At 37.5% G+C, this 22,458-nt stretch overlaps 1 protein-coding gene across 3 annotated transcripts in view; it reads right to left on the bottom strand.

Annotated features, from left to right (window-relative positions):
* Nucleotides 1-19,867, bottom strand: part of PPM1B (protein phosphatase, Mg2+/Mn2+ dependent 1B) — a 78,758-nt gene extending 58,891 nt beyond the window's left edge. For 2 of the 3 annotated variants that reach the window (XM_083374293.1, XM_083374295.1), the window contains exon 1: nt 19,560-19,867. The gene's annotated coding sequence lies outside the window, so the exon portion shown is untranslated. The remainder of the gene's footprint in view (nt 1-19,559) is intronic. The other variant, XM_083374294.1, reaches the window with a different exon arrangement.
* Between the last annotated feature and the right edge of the window lie 2,591 nt (nt 19,868-22,458).

Raw genomic sequence — 22,458 nt, 5'->3', positions numbered from 1 at the left:
GGGGATTACATGACCCTGGGACACTGCAATTCTCACAAATATATGCCAGTTGCCAAGCATCTGAATTTTGATCACATGACCTTGGGGATGTTGCAACAATATTAAGGGTAAAAATCATCATGTCACTTTTTCAATGCCATTGTAAGGGATATCATAGGAGTTTTTCTCTCCAACCCTGACTTCCTATTTGTGAGCTAGATATAGCCCATAAAGCTCTTTTTTTTTCTTTCACCAGTTACTAAATGAAATCCATTCCAGGTGACAGAGGATCTGTCAGTGTAATATCAATAAATAATTCAGAGCATTTAAAACATTCTGATTTAAATGCACATGCAATTGGCAAATAAACAATATTAAAAACTAGGCACATTTCTTACAACTGTATAAAATAGACCTTTAGGCACTAGCAACCAAAATACAACAAAATACCACACTGAATTTGTGAAAAAGTGCTTTAAATTCTAAACAGTCTTTTTTGAGTTCAAAATTTCCCAGTCAAAAAAGGTAGGCAGTGAGTCAAGTACTTTTCTGTTAAGATTATACAAACTAAATCCAATATATTTTTGTTTCAGATCAGTAGAATGTTGTTTGAGAATGATAATGTTCCCTATAATAAACTTTGAAATCCAAGAGCATCAGTGCAAGGAGTAATTTTAATGGTTAGCATCTTCTGTTATTATATTAATGATAGCATTTGTACGATTAAGATAGTAGCATTAAATCTTAATGTGAAAGACTTGAATTCTGGCCCTGTCTTCTCTTTGCAAATTCTATAGAAGTTGGTTCATTGAAGCAGGAATTAAATGTATTGAAATGCACATAATTTACTATTTAGTATTGAACATGTATTTCATATTTTAGTTTGTGTAAACAATTAAGGAGATTATAATTTTAAAAGACACAACATCCTAGCCTCACCCCACCCATTGTAATGAAAGTCATCCAGCCAAAGTAATCAAAGCAGTTTCAGTACTATAACCTGGGCAAAATTCCAGTTGAAGTGAGTCCAGACAATCAATTTCACCTAGATGCATCTAGAATTGTGGGGCCACCATTTTTAAAAAGACTACCGTAACTTATAATTAGAGCTCTTTTGTGACAAGGGGAAGGGAGCCTGACTCCTTTAAGCAAAGAGGATATACTTTATATCAGACATGTCAAACTCGCGATGTCATGTGACGCCGTGCAACGTATTGGGACGGTTTTGCCATTGCCGGCAATGGGGTGGGCGCGACTTCCACATGACGTATCTGGCCCACGGGCCGGCAGTTTTACACCCCTGCTTTATATTCACAAAAGCATTGATTACTTCCCTTAACCATGGGTTCTGTCCTAACCTGACAGATTTAATCAGCATTAGACAGTGGTGCATAATGTCAATAGTAGTTTTGAAAGCACAAAAGTCCCTATGTGGATGGACTGTTCCCCACTAAGAACAACTGCATTTTCAAACATCCCCTTGAGAAAAGGGCAAATAAGTCCCTATAACAGAAATAGCTGTTAGTGTTTTAGTTTGTACATGTTGGGGAATCTTTTAATTCACAATAGGGTGGAAATAGGCAGATGTGTATACAGTATACTCACCATTCAGTGACCATTCAAAGTTACAATGGCATTGAAAAAAGTGACATGATGATTTTTACCCTTAATATTGTTGCAACATCCCTATGGTCAGGTGATCAAAATTCAGATGCTTGGCAGCTGGCATATATTTGTGATCATTGCAGTGTCCCAGGGTCATGTAATCCCCTTTTGAGATCTTTTGATAAGTAAATTCAGTGGGGAAGCCAGATTCATTTAACAACCATGTTATTAACTTAACAACTCCAGTAATGCACTTAATAAATGAGGCAAGGAAGGTTGTAAAATGTGTAAAATCTCATTTAACAATTGTCTTGCTTAGGAACAGAAATTTTTGGCTCAATTGTCGTAAGTCAAGGACCACCTGTACTCAATAGAACGCCTTGCCTCCCAGAGTTGTAGGTGTTTCATTGTTGCAGCTTTTCAAGAAAAGAGTGGACAACCATTTGTCCATCCTGGCACTGGACTAGGAGACCTCCAAGGTCTCTTCCAGCTCTATGAGACTACGTTCACTACAAGGTTTCCTGGAAAATAAATCAGCATATATTTCAGCATTATGAAAGAAATTAGGAAAGTAATGAAATCTATTCCTCCCCTCAAAAAAACCAAGGAAGGTTGTCTATGTGTTCATGTGGATGTAGAAGACACCTGGGAGAACCTTTGAAGTAGGAGTCATGCTGAACATTTTGGGAAATATTAACAGCCGAAAAGCTTTGCTAAATGATCTTTGATTTTGCACTGTTTTTGTGTTGTATTTGGGGAGAAATATAAGTGGGGGGGGGTCAGAAATGAAGGCACCTCACCATGAGATCTTTAATACTTAGTATGAACAGCAGTACACAGTATTTATGTCATTTGCTTCTATGTACTGATAGGCAACTGTAATAATTAACAAAAGCACACTGAAGTAGAATTAGAAAGAGAGAAATAAGTTTGCCAGAAAGATTGTCTTCTGTTCTTTTACTCCCAACTCTTTTTCCAACTCAAAAGTCCAAAATAGAAACTTGAGGGAGAAAGAACTACCCTGTATTTTATTGCACATTTAAGTTGGCCAGTGTCGTAAGGCATTACTCTGGCTAGCTTCTGTTACCAGGGTTACCTAGGATCTGGATTCTAGTAGCTCTTAGAAAGTATAAAAAGCATTTAAGTATATTTAAGCATATTTCCTGACAGTGAGAACAATTAATCAGTGGAACAATCTGCCTCCAGAAGCTGTGAATGCTCCAACACTGGAGGTTTTTAAAAAGAGACTGGACAGCCATCTGTCTGAAATGGTATAGGGTTTCCTGCCTGAGCAGGGGGTTGGACTAGATGACCTCCAAGGTCCCTTCCAACTTTACTATTATGATTATGATAAATATCAAATATGTTTACCATCTCCTAAATTTAAAGAATTCTAAATATCAATACATACAGAATTGACAGGAGCAGTAACATTTACTTTTCCAACTGCAAATCTATTTCTAATTCCAAACTTACTTTGACATAGGAAAGTCACTTCTGTTACATTTAGCAATATATTTTTCTGTTTAAAACTTTTTAACTAGATGGTTACTGAACTCATCTTCAATCATATGATATCTACTAGTTAGAAAATAATAGGTGAAAGCAGACTTAAATCATCATCAAATTTATTTTCATATTTTAAAAATGTAAAGAGGCTTCAGTAAATTATACCAGAATTCTGAACTCTTGTATCAGTTTAAACTACAAAAGAAAAGTGAATATTCAGTTAGCCTTAGTATTAAACATTTGTCATAACTCTCTAATGAAATATGCTGCAAAAGGATTTAGAATGAAGATGTTATGCAGAACTTCCCAAAGATACAAGTGGCTGCTGTTTAAGATAAAGCTCTTTGAGTGAACAGAGAGCTATTCAATGTTCCAATAGAAGAGAATGATGGTGCTACCTAGTTGGGTGGTGAACAAACAATCAAGCTCAGAGAACAGCAAGGACTCCACTATGTATACAATAAAAATTTCTAGGCTGAGCTGAATTCTGAAAATTAGTGATGCTGACATTTCCACTTCATCAAATTTTGAGCCAATATAATAATTATAATATAGAACTCTTGCAATATTTTTTTTAAAAAAGCAAGACCACTTTTCTCTGATGAGAAATTACTCTAGCATCATAACTTTATTGCAGAACACATGACACATCCAAGGTCAGCTGAAATCTATAATCAGCAATGCTTGAGTTGAATAACACCTCAGGTAGTTTAGAAGCATTCTGATGGCAAGTACAATTTAAAATTAAAAGTATATGAATAAAAACTTTCTATTTGAACCTGGGGAAAGCTCATCTGCATATGTGTTGGATTAACAACTTATGACTAATTTATGAGTTGGTGAATGAAAAAAATGGGTTCTTGACATTTTAGTCATGCAAATGAGAACGCACTTAATTTGTTGGGGGGGGGGCACGCACATACACAGGAAAGAACTTAGATCCCTAATAAAATTAAGAAGATAATCTAAGTAGATACCGTATTTTCCGGCGTATAAGACGACTGGGCGTATAAGACGACCCCCTACATTTCCTGTTAAATTATAGGGTTTGGGCTATACTCGCCGTATAAGACTACCCCTCTTCCAACGCACACCAAATAAAAATTAAAAAACATCAGATTTGATTTTAATATGGTAATTTTAATTCAAATGCTTATGACATGCAGGTACTTAGTAGGAAAACTGTCACTTATAAACATAAGGCTGTTTGTCATCAAACATGTAAACATAAAACAGTGCAAGTGGATTAAACTTAATAATAATAATAATAATAATAATAATAATAATAATAATAATAATAATAATAAGTTGGAAGGGACCTTGGAGGTCATCTAGTCCAACCCCCTGCTAAGGCAGGAAACCCTATACCATTTCAGACAAATGGCTGTCCAGTCTCTTCTTAAAAACTTCCAGTGTTGGAGCATTCACCTCTTCTGGAGGCAGGTTGTTCCACTGGTTAATTGTTCTAACTGTCAGGAAGTTTCTCCTTAGTTCTAGGTTGCTTCTCTCCTTGACTAGTTTCCATCCATTGCTTCTTGTCCTGCTTTCAGGTGCTTTGGAGAATAGCTTGGCTCCCTCTTCTTTGTGGCAGCCCCTGAGATATTGGATCACTGCTATCATGTCACCCCTCACCCTTCTCTTCGTTAAACTACACATACCCAATTCCAGCAACCATTTCCTATTTTCCTAATTCACTTTTTCACTTTTCCTAATTCACTCTAAAGCTTTCCCTGCGCAGAGCCTTAAGTAACACCAGCTGCCTGCAATTAGTGCAGGTTCTCATCCCACCAGGCGCAAGGTTGAGTCAGCCTTCCATCCTTCCGAGGTAGGTAAAATGAGGACTCAGATTGTTGGGAGCAATAAGCTGACTTTGTAATAATGCCGCTTGGGGGGGGGGGCGAAAGCCCTAATAAGCAGGCATATACATAAAATGAAGGCTATTGCTAAGCACATTGATTTGTGCTTTAAATTGTAAGCCGCCCTGAGTCTTCAGAGAAGGGCGGGATATAAATGGGATTTTTTTAAAAAAAGACCAAATGGGAGATCCGCTCCAGGTTTTCCAGCCAGCCCGCCCAGTTCCTGAGTCAAATGTGTCCTTAGAGCTAAGCAGCTGCTCTGGCATTCCCCACCTGCCTTTCAAGTTGCTCTTGCATTCCCCACCTGCCTACAGCTGCTCTTCAACTTTAGAAGGAAAGATGCCCAGAACCCAGCCTGTAAAAAATCACAGAGTGCAGCTTCTTCTCCAATTGGTCCCGCTTTCCCTGCGCAGACTAAATGGGAGATCCGCTCCAGGTTTTCCAGCCAGCCCTGTCCCTAAAGTTTCAGCACCCGGCTGAAACTTTTGAGAAGATTTAGATGGGTTAAAAAGTCGTCTTATACGCTGGAAACTACGGTAATATTAAAATTTATGATTCTACCCACTTAGCTGAGATGCAAGTATTACATTTTAAAACTAAGCTAATGGAAGCTCTGTCCTGAATGTCTTGAGATATTTTGTATATATCACTCCAGCCCTTTTAATCTGCTTTCCCACGCCTAGCGCTGATTGCTCTATTAATGTTAATGGCTGTTACCATTCATTTCATAGTCATTTAAGTCCTAAAGTCCTCTGGCACTTAATCCAGTTTGAGTGCAACCTTGATCCAAACAGATCCGAGAATACCCTGCAGGAAAAGGTATCCAGACAATCCTCAATGGATCAGATTATACATTCTTATGACAGGACAAGAGATTTAATATAAGCATGCTACTTTTAATATTAATAATACTTTCTTTAGATTTTTTAATTCGTTCTCCTGAAAACAATCTCTAAAAACACTATTAGCAAACTTTTAACTCTGAGCAGCTGGAGAACAATTTCAAGAGCTTAAATTAAATCTATACATGCTTTTTTTGTACACCTCAGCCAATATGTTAATCATCTATTTCTAGTCCAAAACAGAAAAATTACATAGGAAGGAATTATTACTACAATTCTCAGACTTTTTCCCATGGCAGTGTTGCGAAATACTGTACAAGTAGTCCATGACTTAAGACCACAATTGAGCCCAAAATTTCTGTTGCTAAGTGAGACACTTGTTGAGTTTTGCCTCATTTTACTACCTTTCTTGCCACAGTTAAGTGAATGACTGCAGTTGTTAAGTTAGTAACTCACTTAAGTGAATCTGGCTTCCCCATTGACTTTGCTGGTCAAAGGGTTGCAAAAGGTAATCACATGACCTCAGGACACTGCAACCATCATAAATATGAGTCAGTTACCAAGCGTCTGAATTTTGATCACGTGACCATGGGGATTCCACAACAATTGTCCGTGTGAAAAACAGTCACAAGTCACTTTTTGCAGTGCCCTGATAATTTCAGTCACTAAACGAACTGTGGTTAAATCAAGGATTACCTGTATAGTTGTCTCAACAAGGATGCATCTAAACAACCTTTGTCAGCTCAAAGAAGAAGGCAAAATCTCATTTCTATGGGAGAATGCCTTTTATCATTTATTAAATTTTAGTTATATGCTCTTAGCAAACCTAGGAAAGTTCCTCAAGTTAGACTGATAAAAAAACAAATATGTGCAAAAAAGTAAATCACTTCCATACTAATCCAAAGAAAATGATACAGTAATATTTACACTATCATAAGATTTGGGTTTGGCTTGAGGTATTTTTTTTTCAAGAAAGATCAGTACTACTTACAAGTAAAGAAGTAACCAAAGTTATACAATTAGTGCATAATATATTAGAGGAATTAACATAAAAAATAGAATACATTTTTAATTTTAACAAAATCAAAAAGGATTTTAAAGAATCCATCCATCCATTTTCTAAATCACCCATTTCCCTCAGAGATGTTTTTTAATCTGAGTTAAATGCCAATATTTCCATAATTGAATTGTGTAAAGATACACCTACCAAAAAGGGAGGGGGGAAGAAAACTAAAATGTTATGAGTAAATATTTAATTTCTACCCTGAGAGATTTTTACCTTTTATTTAAGGACATGATTTATCCAAAATAATAATCCTTTCTCACTTCACAGTAATCACACCATTTTATTGAGCTGAGTTCCAGAAAATTAACCAGGTATGTTTGCTTTAAGATAGCTGCATTCTTGATAAGTCTTCATTTCCCTGTTCTCACACTTTTCCTGAATTTAATTTTAAAGATGCTTTCTGCTTCATGTTATCATTTGTACAGCTATGTAAGGTAAAGGTAAAGGTTCCCCCGCACATACGTGCTAGTCGTTTCTGACTCTAGGGGCCGGTGCTCATCTCCGTTTCAAAGCCGAAGAGCCAGGGCTTGTCCGAGAACAACTCCGTGGTCATGTGGCCGGCATGACTAGACGCCAAAGGCGCACAGAACGCTGTTACCTTCCCACCGTAGTGGTCCCTATTTTTCTACTTGCATTTTTACGTGCTTTCGAACTGCTAGGTTGGCAGAAGCTGGGACGAGTAACAGGCGCTCACTCTGTTATGCGGCACTCGGGATTCGACCTGCCAAACTGCCGACCTTCTGATCGACAAGCTCAGCGTCCTAACCCACTGAGCCACCGCGTCCCTTACAGCTATAGTACAACACTACATATTAAAGCCGCTATCAACAGGATTACCGTATATAGAATCCAGCTTTGTTCTATATTTTTTTATTTATTTTCAAAGTTAAAATACAGAATAAAAAAAAGAATTACAATACAAAAACAGAAAAACAAACAACTGTATAAAACAAAATATCAAGCTTAGAGACAAAATGTCCCCTCTGGTTGAACGATAAAATATATTTAAGCAAGAAGAATTATTCCCATTCCCCCTTGCAAAACAGGTCACTAATTCATAAATGTTTGCATCTGTATTTGCAAAATTGTTATATAACATTAAAAAATATCACAATTATAGAAATATATTACCAATCAACCATGTATCTCCTATAAAAAAAGCTAACAGGCAGTCCAACCATGAAGCTAAACCTCAGAGAGCTCTGTTAACAATTATTATTGTATTTAACTCACAGAAAGTCCACAAGCAGCTTCCATTCTCTCATAAACTCACTACCACATTGTCTCCAATCCATCCAGGATCAAATACCATTAACTGATCATGATAATAAAAACAGCTCCTAGTTTATTAGCTCTTGAGGTCGATAATTCCACACAGTTACACTACTAGGACATGAAGGGAGCATCAGATCTGCAGAAACTAACATTTTAAGATAAAATGGCACTAACATAATAATGGCACTAACAGATATTCAAAATGTGACACTATAGTGCCAAGATAAACAACCAGGAATTTTTAATTAAGACAGCACATTCTTTATAATGGAATTTTAAGAAGCAAGGAGTATCACTGTAAATTGACTTGTAAATGTAATACAGGGACTTAAAATAATGAATTTACATAGTTAGCTTATCCATCAGAAATACAGACCAAAGGGAAGAGATGTAAGGATTCAGAGTAAAATAAAAGATTTCATGAGGAAGAAAGTATCGCTATACAGAAATAAAAAAAATAAAAACATGCCAGTTAAAACTTTCTAGTCTAGAGAAATTAGGTGCTCCTAATTTACTCAATAAAAAGACTATGTTCTCTTAGCAAATATTAGTGTGTCTATGTGGGATCATTTGCTGAAAATAAAATGCTAATAAAATTTGCAATTCTCTCTGCTTTTAGATTTGTACCTTTGAAAATATATAGCTGCTTGAGAGAGTTTGCCAAATGATTTTAACTCTTGGTAATATTTAAACAAGGCTTTTCTCTTTCCTCCCAATTCATTTAACTTTTTTCCTCATCTATTTCCATCCACTTTTATTCCCATTTTCCTTTTTTTTTCTCAGTGCATTTCTCCTTCCTTTCCATGTTTCTTGCTGTTTTTGCTGCAGACTGTGTGTGTTAACTAGCACTTAGATGTCACAAGCACATTACATTTGTGATCAAATCTTCTGACGGCCACTAGTAAACTTCCAGGTGCATTTTAAAGTGTTAGCATTAGTTTTTAAAGTCCTATCTGCCAAAGTATCAAGATGCCATTGGCCTTTTCCAACTAGGACAGAGGGGGGGGGGGAGAATGCATGCAATTCCTCACTATCAAGACACAGTTGCTTCCGAAAGTGGTTAAGAGAAGTTATCTTACAAGGTTTTTTTTAACTAATTAGGATATAGATACTAACAAAGGGGTTTTTATATATTGCACCACTTCAACTATTACTGTTGATTTTAACTATTTGTATTATTATTGAACTATATCATAAGTATTTAACAATTTGTATATTGCCAAGTCATATTTTTAAGGTAAACATTTGCACACATTATGTATGCATATTACTAAGTGGTCACCTGCACAGATGGACAGTAGGGCATCTCTATTGTTTTCAGCTGAAACTGGCAATTTTGAATTTAACTACTTTAGTATTACACTTAGTTCTCGACTTATTACTTAATGGCCATTTAAAGTTATGATGGATGTCCCCAGAACTATTTACAACCTGTTTTCAGAGTTATGATGGCCACACACACTACTGCAATCATGTGATCACATTCTGGGTGCTTGCAACAGCTCACCTTTATTGCTGTTTCTAGTGTCTGAGTCACATGACCACAATTTCCAGCAAAAAAACATCCATTGAGGAAAATGGATTTGCTTAAAGTGGCATTCAACTAACAACTGCAGTGTTCGCTTAACAATCATTGTTAAAAATGATCGAAATTTCAAATCTAATCACATAATGCTCAATTTACAACTGCAACAACTTATGACTATAATTCTGAGCTCAATTAGTCATAAATCAAGGATTTACAGTCACGATTGGGACCAAAATTTCTGTCCTAAGCAGACATAGCAGACATCTGTTGAGACAGATTCACTTTCTCCAAAGAGGCATACTTTTGAAAAGTCATTAAATGAATGGTGATAAATCGAGGACTACATGTACACATGATTTTTTTCTGTGTTTCTAAACCTTTTCTATTTACTCTTCTTTGGGGGAAGTTTTCTTTTTCCTCTGAGAAAATTTTATTTTATTTAGTCAAACATTTTTAGATCACATTATAATGTGCAGCCCTCACAAGACAACTTGAGATAATTAAAACATGAAATGGTGTCACATACAGGCCCCCAGGACATTCAAAGGATTATGATAGCATTCTGGTTGAGGAGAGAACCCAGATGGCAATGAAAGGAGAGATTTTAATCAACATGCCAGATGTTAAGTGGAATCTTTCAAATGCACTTAAAAGCAGGAGCAGGAATATGTTAGAGACATTAAAAGGTGCTTCTCTAAAACAATTAGTAAAATGCCCAACAAGAGGCAAATTCTAGAACTAGTTTTGACAAAATAGGGATTGGTTACCAGAAGCTGAATTGGGAGAAAAATTAGGTTCTAGTGATCACCAATGCCTTTGGTTTAACATTAAAAGTAATACAGCATACACTACAACTAAAGTTCTATAGACCTAAAGCGGACAACTTTTACCAAAATGGGAGATTATCTAAAACATAAATTTAAAGGGTGGTATAAAGTGATAGGAGTCAGTGCTCAGTGTACGCTGATAAAATCTGCCATCCTGGGTACAACTAGTCTCTCTACCTGAGGCTCATTAGTGAAAACAAAAGACAAACCCACTCTGGTTTACAGCAGATGTACATAGAATAAATAGTAAAGGAGAGATATATCAGATATATCAGCAGAGATACAAAAATGAAAACAACAGAAATGTAGCTGATTGAGAGGTATATAAGGAGCTACAGAGGGAAGTCAAATAAGTTATTAGTGCAACTAAAAAGTGCAGAAAGAAGAACTGACTAAATCTATTTAAAAGGGCGGGGTGAACAAAACCTTTTTAGTTACATTAGCAACAAAAGGTGAAAAAAAAACTGTGTAATCACTAAAATCAAAGATTTAAACAATTCTCAGATTAAGCGAGACCTGGCTGTACCAAACCATCCAATCAAATTCTTCTGCTCAAAAGTAGATGCCAATAACAAAAACAAATTGGAGGACCATATAGGTTCTTTTCCAAGTTTTTAGAGGTGGAGGTAGCAGATGGGTCCAGATGGTATTCATCCCAGTGTTCTGAGAGAACTTCCAGGTGGGCTCACTGGACCATTAACTGATCTGTTTAACCAGTCTCTCCTAATGGGTGAAGTTGCCCAGGACTGGCAAACAACTAATTTTGTACCAATCTACAGGAAAGGGGCAAGGAAAAAAGCTGGAAACTATAGGCCGGTGAACTAAACATCTGTAGTAGTAAAGTTAATGGAATCACTCCTGGAAAAAAGGATTAACATTTAAAACCGCACAACTTCATGGACCCCAAAGCAGCATGGCTTTACTGAAGGCAGATCATGTCAAACTAATCTGATATTTTTTTTACGAGGTCACAAATGTTTTGAACGAAAGTGGTACTCTGGATATAGCCTATCTGGATTTTAGCAAAACATTTGGTACAGTTTCACATAATGAGCTCATTAAAAAGTTGTACAGGCTAGGGCCTAACCACTGGGTGGTTCAGTGCATAGGAAGTTGGCTCAGGTATAGACTCCAGAGTGTGATTATTAGTGAGGCACTGTCTGAACAGAGACCAGTCATAAGCGATGTGCCATAAGGCTTAGTCCTAGAACCTATTTTGTTCAATGTGCTTGTAAGTGACATAACAGAAGGATAGCTAAGGTTTGTCTTTCTGCTGATTACACAAAAATGTGTGATGGGAGTTGATTTGGCATTGCTGGAAAATTGATCAAAAATGTGGAAACTGCAGTTCAGTGTTTTTACATGTAAGATCATGCATCTGGGGAAAAAGAATCCTCTGGCAGAGTACAGTAATGGAGGTACAATGTCAGACAGAACAACAAAGAAAAGGATTTAAGTGTGCTCATACCAGATGATTGCAAAATGAGAAACAGTGTGTGATCAGGCATCTGTGAAGGCAAACAAAATTCTGGGATGCATCGCTAGAGGATCAACAGCAAGAAAAAGGAGGCCCTAATCCCTAAACGATGCACATTACAGATGCACATTTGGAATACAGTGTCCAGTTCTGGAGACCTCGAGGGACAAAACATATCAGGCTAGATGAACTGAATATCTATAACTTGGAACTCAGAAGGGAAAGAGGGACATACATGACTGAAACCTTCAAATATATTAAGGGTGTCAATAAGGTTCTAGAAGGCAGTCTTTACAATATTTAACAAAAATCAAGAACATGGGGGCATAACCTCAAACTGGCAGGAGGGAAGTTAAAAAATAGTGTTACATACTATTACTTCACAGAAATAGTGAAAACTTGGAACCAACTTCTAGTGGAGGTAATGGGTCATCAGTAACTGAGTTTAAATATGCTTGGGATGAACCCATGTATATCATGACAAAAATTAAAAATAAGTAAAAAATTAAATAAAATAAAAATAAAATAAAATAAAAATGATTAAAATAATAAATTAAAAACAAAACAAAAACAAACAAAACCTTAAAGGCAGATTCAATGGACCAATGGGTTTTTTCCGCCATCAGTTTTCTATGTTTCTATATTAAACGTAAATATGTTAATTACAAGAGTATTTTCTTCAGAGAAGAGGGTAATGTCTTATACATTATTTTCAGGTAAATACAGTACATTACTCAGGTTTAGCAACTTGGAACTTGAATATACCCACCAAAAGCTACTTATGATCTGGTTCTGGAATTCCAACAGCTGCACAGATGCCCATGGACACATGACAGCATTGTGGGCACTTGGCAACCAGTTCACTTTTACATCCGGTTTAAGCATCCATGGTTACTATTATTATTATTATTATTATTATTATTATTATTATTATTATTATTATTATTATTATTATTATTTCTGCCAGTTTCTGATCTTTTCAGTTGGTTTTCAGCAAAAACCACTCATAGGATTACTCTGATTTGCATAACAACCGTAATGTTCACAATGACCACTGCAAAAAAGTTGAAAAATCAGGTCCGGCCACACGGATGCCTCAACATACGACTGTAATGCCTTACAATGGAAATTCCAAGGATCCATTAGTCATAAGTTAAGGATTACCAGTATTTGAAAGTTTGTACACAGGAGGCTATGAAAGCACATGCTCTATTACTATTTACTTTTTAAACACAATACACAACTTTTACAACAGAGCTGTAATAAAAATGTCTCTAAAGGGAATGTGTATCAACCATTCTAGAAATGGGCAACTCCTTTCTGTACAATATCCCATTTCTATCCATCCCAAGCATTCCATGATCACTAAGCAAACTGAAGCTTGCTCATTCTTTTCTTCTGATGATTCTCCACTCCATCCCAAGATTCCCCTTACCAACCCTCACTTCTTTTAGTATCTAATAATTTCCTTCAGAGTATGGAAACGCACACTTTTGTATACAAAGATCCAACTCAATGGATCACTATTAATAGTGTATACACTGAAAATACATGTTATTGTTTCCAACAAAGACTCATTATTTTTAGATTTAGTTACGTTTTTTTTCATATAAGAGCAAGTATAAGTTTCTGTTTCAAAACTGTTACTTCTAGTCCTTCTGTTTCTGCATTTCTCTATGCCTCTCCTGGATTCAGATTTTCTTTCTGTGCACTGCACACCTATCTTCCGCAGTGTATACATTCATCTCTCCATTTCTATAAATCTCCAATTCTATAAATTCCCATTTGTGCACACATATTTTCTACAGATATTCCCATTTCTGTCTTTCTGTAATGAAACATGTTTAAATTGTATATAGATGGATTTCTTCACTTTTTTAATCTGTCAGAGTACTTTCCATTCTGATAAAATAGGTCAACTGTATATCTTGTATATCATAGGGCCTGACACAATGCACTAAGCCATATGTAGTAAATGAATCACAACTGAATGGTTTCTCTCCACAACACAGTAAAATACTGCTTAGTATGCTGCAAGAATGGGGCCACTTATGTTTTTTTTAATAGGCAGAACATAACAACAAATGCAAAAATTCTATGAACTTAAGACTTGTTAGTTTTATAACTCAAAGTCAAAGTTATACAAAATGGCCTGAAAACCAATTCACTACGCTCAGCTCTGAAAAGTTCTTAACAATTTAAGTTAGAATTCTTGCTTATTAAATATTATGTGTAAAATTATTTAAATATAAAGTGTTTATTAGTAGATAGAAAATCAGCAACTTAGGTTCTGATATTTAATTCTGAATATGTATTAGATTCATTTTTTTAAAAAAATGAAATCAACATTTTGCATAAGGTTGAGGAGTTGTGAGGCAGAAATAAATATGCTGGGGGAAAAACCCAAAATGCATATGGAAAAAATACTATTAGCTATTATATGTGAAACAATATATGGTATATCATGTATGTTATTAAGAAATTCAGGAAATCACCCAATAAAATCAGTTGCTAAAGAAATGTCTATTATACATCAAAACTAATACTGCAAACTAGTTAATAGTAATGATAGAAAGTATCATTTTGGGCCTTTGTAAATGGAAGGCTCAACAATTCCTATAACAAATACTCCAGGTTCAAGAGAGCCCAATACTCAAGGAAAGTGGTTATTTTTGCAAAGAACAGAATGAGATTTAATTTCTGCAGATTTCTACCTTCATTCCCATTGTACATTTCAACTGGGCTCAAAAATTACAAAAGATACACAATTTTTTAAAATGCTATTATTTCTGAACTCTCAGATGCTGGAAAATTATCCATATATTTTAAAAGCTGCTTACAAAGATTTAGTTATTCCTATAGTCATACTTCCATATATTTGCAAGTATACTGCAAGTATACTGCAGATGTTACTGCAGTAACATCTGTACTGAGTTAGCAAGAATCTTTAAAACAGTATCCATTACTGAATTATTTGGTAACCTTAACCGAGTAGCAAATGAAACATCTAGTGAAAGCTATTCATTTCTGCTATCTAAATATTTTCTATCTAAATATTTATGATTTAGAAAAAAAACTGGTATGTAGCCTGATTCTTCCTGAATGAAAGGAAATCAGATTATATTCCTTTTTTTACTCTTCTTTCACACCAACTAAACTTTTCTATCCTACTTTTTCACTAAGTTTGTCATTTCTGGCATACACTATATAGTGGTCTTACTACTGATTTATTCTAACATCTCATTACAAAACTTGTTATAGAACCATAATCTTCAATTCCATGAAAAATTAGTGTGCAGTTTCTCCAGAAGAGAGAATTTAAAATTGGAAGATGAGATAAGCAGATCACAAATACATTGATTTCAAGACCTGAAATGTTCTCATGTACCGGTAATTGCAGGGATTACCGGTTATTGTTATTGGAATCTAGTGAAATCTAGTGAAACTAATGGTGAAAGGTACTCATAACCAAATTTGATGTTTATTATATAGCAACTTTTCCTTAGAGATTCATACTCTGAACCTCCTTATTGTACTCTTGCATTGTACTTTTTTATATTAATAATGCAAGAAACATTAGGTATTAAGGTACTTTGCAATTTCACTTCTAATTAAAAAAACTGGCAAGTCAAAGGAACAAGGTATGAATGCAATACAGTCACTGCTTTCATTAAGTTTCAATGATTTAAGTCATAATAAAGTATAATGAGTTGTGTCCACTGGAAAATTTGCAGTACCTTTTTTTGGATATTCAGATAAACCATACCACTTATTAGAAAAAGAACTAAAAATAGCTTCACCTTTAACATTGGATACTAAAGGGAAAAAAATGGGGGAGGGGCAATGAGACTATATGGTAGAATCCACAGCTAAGGAATAAGAGAATATTAAGGAAGAATTCAGCTGGTGCCAAGACAACAGGCTTCCTGGCTATTTCAGTTCGTTCCAAACATTAAACAATTCATATGCTTTAAATCAGGGGTGTCAAACTGCTGTCCCGCGGGCCGGACGCGTCATCCAGAAGCCGCACCACCCCATTGCTGGCAATGGCGAAAAGGCTCCAATACATTGTTCAACGTCATGTGACATTGTGAGTTTGACATATCTGCTTTAAATGGTCAAGCTACTATTTGGTTTTTGGCAGAACTCCAGAGAAGTGAAGTTCTATTGTTATAAAGCAGCCACTGAAAAACATGCCTCTGACATGCTTTGGACATTCTTGTGAGTTTGTATAATGTTTTATTTGCTTAAGTACCTTTAGTGTAGGGTCTAACAGTAATTCAGGATTTCATAGTAAGGACCAGCCCTTGGAGTCATAAGTTGCAATCCTTCTTTCCTAAAGTTTCAAGGAACTTACAGGATTGCTTTATTTATCCCAATTGCTATTTTGTTAATAAATTCTAGCAGTATTGCACTACTATTGCCATTTAAATAGCCAAAGTCCTCAGTTAAGTACAGTACTTTTGTGATTATACACTGATAAATTTTAAACAATAAAGAAATTTATGTAATAAAAAATAAGATAGCATACACATAAACATAACCAGTAAGTTGCTGATTAAGACCACCTGAGCAACTCAACAATGCTCTACTACCATTAAATATTAGAATATTTTTACACGTCTGTTTCTTAAATTGTCTTTTCTGTCCATTTAAAGCTAGAAATCTGTAGCACTATTAGGAAACTAAGATCAACAGCTGGCAGCAAGGTAATACAGGTAAGCTTAGCGAGCTACCATTTCTCTTATTTAATTTGTTATTAGAAAATTATAACTGGGCAATATGCAAATAATGTTGCTACCTTGTAAACAGTTGCTACCTTGTAAATCTATAAAGCGCTATGAGGCAATATATAAGCCTAAATGCTATTTCTATTATAGTTGATAAACTTAAAACCTGCTTCCTGCAGTACACAACAATAAAATGCATAGGAAAACCAAATATTGTTCTATTGTATTGATTTTAAAAGTATACCAAACCTACATTAAGCTGCTGAAGATGAGATTTTAGAAGACTAATTCTAATTAAAAGGCCATATTAACTCTACGAACGGTATATATTGCCATATTGCCTGCAGCACCATCCAAACTTATTGAAACATTGTCCAAGCTATCTTTAACATATGCAAAATCAATCTATCTTGTATTCAACATTTCCAATCATCTTTGTAGTACAGGGCAACAAAGAACCTTCGTTCCCTATCCAAATTTTGCTGTATATAGATTATTTGAAGGTATCAGAATTTCCACATCAACAGTTTATAGCAGGTGGGGAATGATGACCTCTTTGTGGACTTCAACTCCCAGAATTCCTGAACCAGCATGGCTGGCTCAGGAATTCTGGGAATTGAAGTCCACAATCATAAAAGGGCCATCATTCCCCACCTTTGGTTTGTAACATTATGTAGCTACTGTTGTGGCAATATTACTAATTTGAGATAGGCTTCATATTACAATAATCAGATGCCATTATAAAGTGATATTGCAGAAATGGTCGTGTAACACTTTGTGTATTTCATACTTGATAAATGGACAGAGCAGCTTACAATTTGGTTGATAAGTTGTGGCATGCAAACTAATCATTTTCCCCAGGCAATGTCTCCATTCCCTCCACTGTGTTATAATGAGACCTACTGTACAGTCCTCACAACTCTAACCAGCAGAAAACACGATCTTAGGAGCTGCAGAAAAGAACATAATGTGATAGAAAAAAAACGCCTACTGGAGGCAGAAAACTCCTGTCTAATCAGCTGTGATAAATCACAATGTTTATTTTATGGATGGCAAGAGATTCTAATCTTAACTTTTAAGGACCTAAGTTTCAAGAAATTATGTTAGAGAAAAAAACAATCCTATTACTGTATTCAAGTTTAGATCTTCAGCAAAAAAGCAAAACACTACCACTATACAGGAGGCAAGTTCTACATAAATGATATAGAAAGTAATTGGTTTTCACTATAGTGATGCTTTTTAAATAAGCTAAATTATTTGGTGTAAGAAACTACAGTAACAGAATGTCAAGGGGGACCCATTTCTGTAAATTTTAATACTTTTAATCCCACTTTTTTTACTTAGCTCAGTCTTGTAGTAAATCCACATTGAACACATTGTACTCAGATTAATTTCACTAGTTTAATATATGTATGTGGATAACAGCATCTCTAAGTGCACATGGCTATGTAAGAGTCATCTTTGCAAATACCTTTTTTCTGTATATCACTGTCTTGTGCTAAAAATCATACCTCGTAAATTTCATTATTCCATATATGACTTGAATAAAAATTCTCAATTATTATTGATCTAATAATTCAGCCTACAAATAGCATCTCCCTTTAACAATGCTAAATCCTTTGACTAATTACACATCCACTGAACAAATACAAGGTACAAATAACTTCAAATTTACAACTCCAACTTTATATTAGTACTTTCTCATGAAATATCAAGAAGTTTTCTAAAGCAATTGCGAGTTAATTTCAATCTATTCTTCAACTTTCTAGTCACCATCTTCGGTTTTCCAATCATTATGCGAAATCAGAATTGTCTTCCATTTGTACTCCCTTAAAATGAGGGCATAGAAAGCAATACAAAACTACAGAGGATCACTTATGAGACCGGAATATTTTCAAATAAATTTATAAAAAATAGTTTACATTATACATGTTTTCTATGGAAGTAAAGTTTAACATCACTTTGTAATGTATACCAATAAAAGTAAATTAGTCAGCAAATACATAAGCAGCCGTCAAGATCTGAATTCCAGCCAACCGCCAAAAGGTATAGATTTCACTAGTAGTCTGTCCATCACCAAAACCTACAAGCAATGTGGGGCTATGTCCTTCAGGGTTAGCACGGAGAGAGAGTTGTCCCTTTTGGCAACATTCGTTCCAACCTGCATTATTAATTCCAGCACCGCCCCTGCAGAGAATCTACATTTCAGACGTTCGCGTATCCTATCAAAATCAGCAAATCGGGGAGGCCAGACCCTACTGAGCCTTTTTTTTTTAAACGGACTAACTATAAAATTCCACCCTGTAGTCGATTATCCAAATAACGCAGCCTTAATCTGTATTGGAGAAAAAGCTCCTCCGTCCGCCCAGGCCTCTCCTTCCCATCCAAGGCAGGGAACCGCGAGATCGCGCTCCTCCAAGCCCCACATCCCAGCTTCTGGCCCCATCAAACGCTCCCTTCAATCCCAAACTGCGCCTTCCGCACGGAGGCCCCCACCCCCGCAATCGGCCACGAGAGGCCTAGGATCAGAAACCCCCCCCCCACAGCCCGCCCGTTGCCATCCCGTTGTTCCGACCGAGGACCACTTTTATCGCTTTCCCCGCCACCCCCACCCCTGGCCTTACAGTGCGGATACAAATTCAGCCGCTGCGCTTTCTCCGCGTTTACACAAGAAGCCCCCGCGGTTGCCGCCGCCCGCGAACGCCAGCGGAGGCCGAGGCCGTCCTCTTTCCCTTCCACTCTGCGTCGTTTTTTGCTGCGCGCTTCAACGTCTCCCGCCTGACAAGGCCTCGTTCTCCCCGTCAGCCATCGCCCACTCCCCGCCCCGCAATCTTTCCCTCCGAAAGAGCCGGCCCGGGCCTGTACCTGGCGCCGCAGCCTCTTGGCTTGCCTAGAAACTCCGCGCCCGCCCGCGGAAAGAGCCTCAGTCTCCCCCACTTTAGGCTTCGGGTCGGGTCAGGCTACAGGTCTTAACAGAACGCCTTCGCCTTCTTCTACTTTCTCCTCCTCACGCGGCGGCCTCTCCTTTCGTCGGCCTCTGCCCTCGCAATCCAAGCGCAGTCAGCAGCAGCGCAGACATGTTGGAAGCCTGTATCCCAGCGGCCGCTACTAGGCCCTCCCTCCTTCCCTGCCGCGCAACGTCAGAATGCACCGGGTGGGAGGAGGGGACAAGAGCCCCCTCCCTTACCAGAGCCTCGGAGAGAGAGAGACAGACAGAGAGAGACAGAGAGACCGGGGGGGAGGGGGAGTGAGAGTCGAACCGGTATTTTTTTTTTAAAAAAAGGTTTACCTTTACTGGTCGCAATGACGGTCACTCAAACGCTCTGGTCCCCGCCCACATTTCCATTGGATCTTTCACCTGTCAAATCTCTGATTCTAAATACCGATTGGCTAATTCATTTGCCATTTATAAAACAACGCCCGTTGGGTATAAGTCTTTCTCAGCTTCACATCAATTGGTCGATAGGTCAGGTTCCCGCCTTCATCTACGTGCTTCTAGAAAGCTACATGGTTCTGTAGAATGAAGCTTCATTGGTGCCACACAAGTGCCAATTGACTTATTCACCCCGCCCATTTCCTACTACTTCTTTCTCTTACAAAAACATATACTGATTTTCACCCCCCCCCGCCCGCCTTTATTTTTTCCGTCATTCAATTGGCTAAGAAAGATGTCCATCTTACGTAGCTTCCGCGTCCTTTAATAGAGCTTCTCAAATAGCCGAAGAGGAGAGTGTCAATATTGCACCCTGATTGGGTAAGGGCTGCAAATGAGGCGGGGAGGAGGAGAACGAGAAAGAGGCGGTGTTTGGAAAGCAATCGAACTAGTTGTCCTCCCTACTCCAGTCCCCAAGGCCATAATGGACTCTTTTTTTTGATTGGCTAAACACTGGAGCGGCCTTCTCTCAAGTACTTATCTGGAATTGGGGGGGGGGGGGAGAGAGACCCGTATGTTCTGCTGCATTACATCATCGCCAACCAATAGGAAAGCACCGACGGTGTCCGTTTACCTTTGGATGACAAAATGGCCTGAAGGTGGTAGATATTTGTGTCCGGGCTTTCCAGCGGAGTACGCTTAATTAAAAAAAAAAAAAACTCCGTTGAATCAAATGGGAAGTGGACTCCAGGAAGCGTGCCTAGGATCCTTAATATGAAACAAGCATCAGTGGATTGAATTAAGCCACTTTACCAGATGCATGAAATTTTAGCGTCAGTTGGCAGATACACAATCTGCCCGAAGGAGGATGAGGGGAAGTTATTTGAGATAAAAAGAAAAGTGGGGAAAAAGAAAAGTAAGTTAAACAGCTCTGGGAAATCTTTGAAAGGTTTTCAAATAGATTGCTCAAAACACTTCATGTTTCCTTGAAAAAAAAGTTACATTGAATTCAAAAGTCCCCAGAAGAATAATCTTAAGAGTTACATGAGATACTACTGGTAGGTTCTAACGGAATTAGACTTGTTCAATACAAATACAGCTCCTATGTACCGTATTCCAATTTTTTTAAATAATTTCATTATTTGGCAGCTACTGTGACCTGGAAGTATTATAAGGTAAAGGTAAAGGTTCCCCCGCACATGCGTGCTAGTCGTTTCCAACTCTAGGGCCCAGTGCTCATCTCCGTTTCAAAGCCGAAGAGCAATCTCAATGTTGGCTAGTCTAGTATTAAAGGTAAAGGTTCCCCTGCACATGCGTGCTAGTCGTTTCCGACTCTAGGGGCCGGTGCTCATCTCCATTTCAAAGCTGAAGAGCCAGCGCTTGTCCGAGGACATCTCCGTGGTCATGTGGCTGGCATGACTAGACACCAAAGGCGCACGGAACGCTGTTACCTTCCCACCGTAGTGGTCCCTATTTTTCTACTTGCATTTTTACGTGCTTTCGAACTGCTAGGTTGGCAGAAGCTGGGACGAGTAACAGGCGCTCACTCTGTTACGTGGCACTCGGGATTCGACCCGCCAAACTGCCGACCTTCTGATCAACAAGCTCAGCGTCCTAACCCACTGAGCCACTGAGTTGATGGCAATTCTATATCACAGCATTGAGCTTCTTCTGGCCCATAAATTCCTAGATTGTACACTTGAGCAGCAGTATTGGCAAGATGTTTAATTTGGACTGTGAGCTGCTGAAGCCTCACTGAACAGTTCTGCTTGCTGCACCCTCATATCCCTGCATCATTGCTAGTTTAAACTGCTTATGCTTGGGCATTCATACCTAAACGTACTTTCAGTGGAAGTTTCTAGAGTTTTGTTATTTCAAGCAAACTGCCTCATCTCCAAAGTCCTGTACTCTACATTCTACGGTAAATGTTGACTTGCAGTAATAAAGCTTAGACTACTAATTGAAGAAATGGAACTAGTTCTATAAACTGCAATATTGCAAGGTAGCATTAAGGAATAAGTGAACTGATTATCTTGAGGCAATGATTTATTAAAATGCTCATCAAAGCTGGTTGCTGTTTCATTGTTTGAGCATGACAGAAAAGTGTTCATTAATTTCCTAAAAAGACTCCTTCTATACAGGTTACCTTGAAACTAAAAAGAAGATTGCATCTTCTCAAGAATCAAATGACAGACTCAGTTCATTGTATCATTATTTGGGGGGAGGATGAAAAGAAAGTAACAGATGGAGCACCAGGCCTGTATCTAGGACAGGACTTTTCAACCAGTGGTACGGGTACCACCTGTGGTACGTTGGCACCTGGCAGGTGGTATGTGACCATTCTAGAAAAGTGGTAGTGATGGAGGGGAATGAGCTGAACCGGTGGCAGCA

This window comes from Vipera ursinii (assembly GCF_947247035.1).
Source record: "Vipera ursinii genome assembly, chromosome: 1".
Classification (NCBI taxonomy): domain Eukaryota; kingdom Metazoa; phylum Chordata; class Lepidosauria; order Squamata; family Viperidae; genus Vipera; species Vipera ursinii.
The sequence above is the reverse complement of the archived record's forward strand: the minus strand, read 5'-3'. Positions and strand labels throughout refer to the sequence as shown.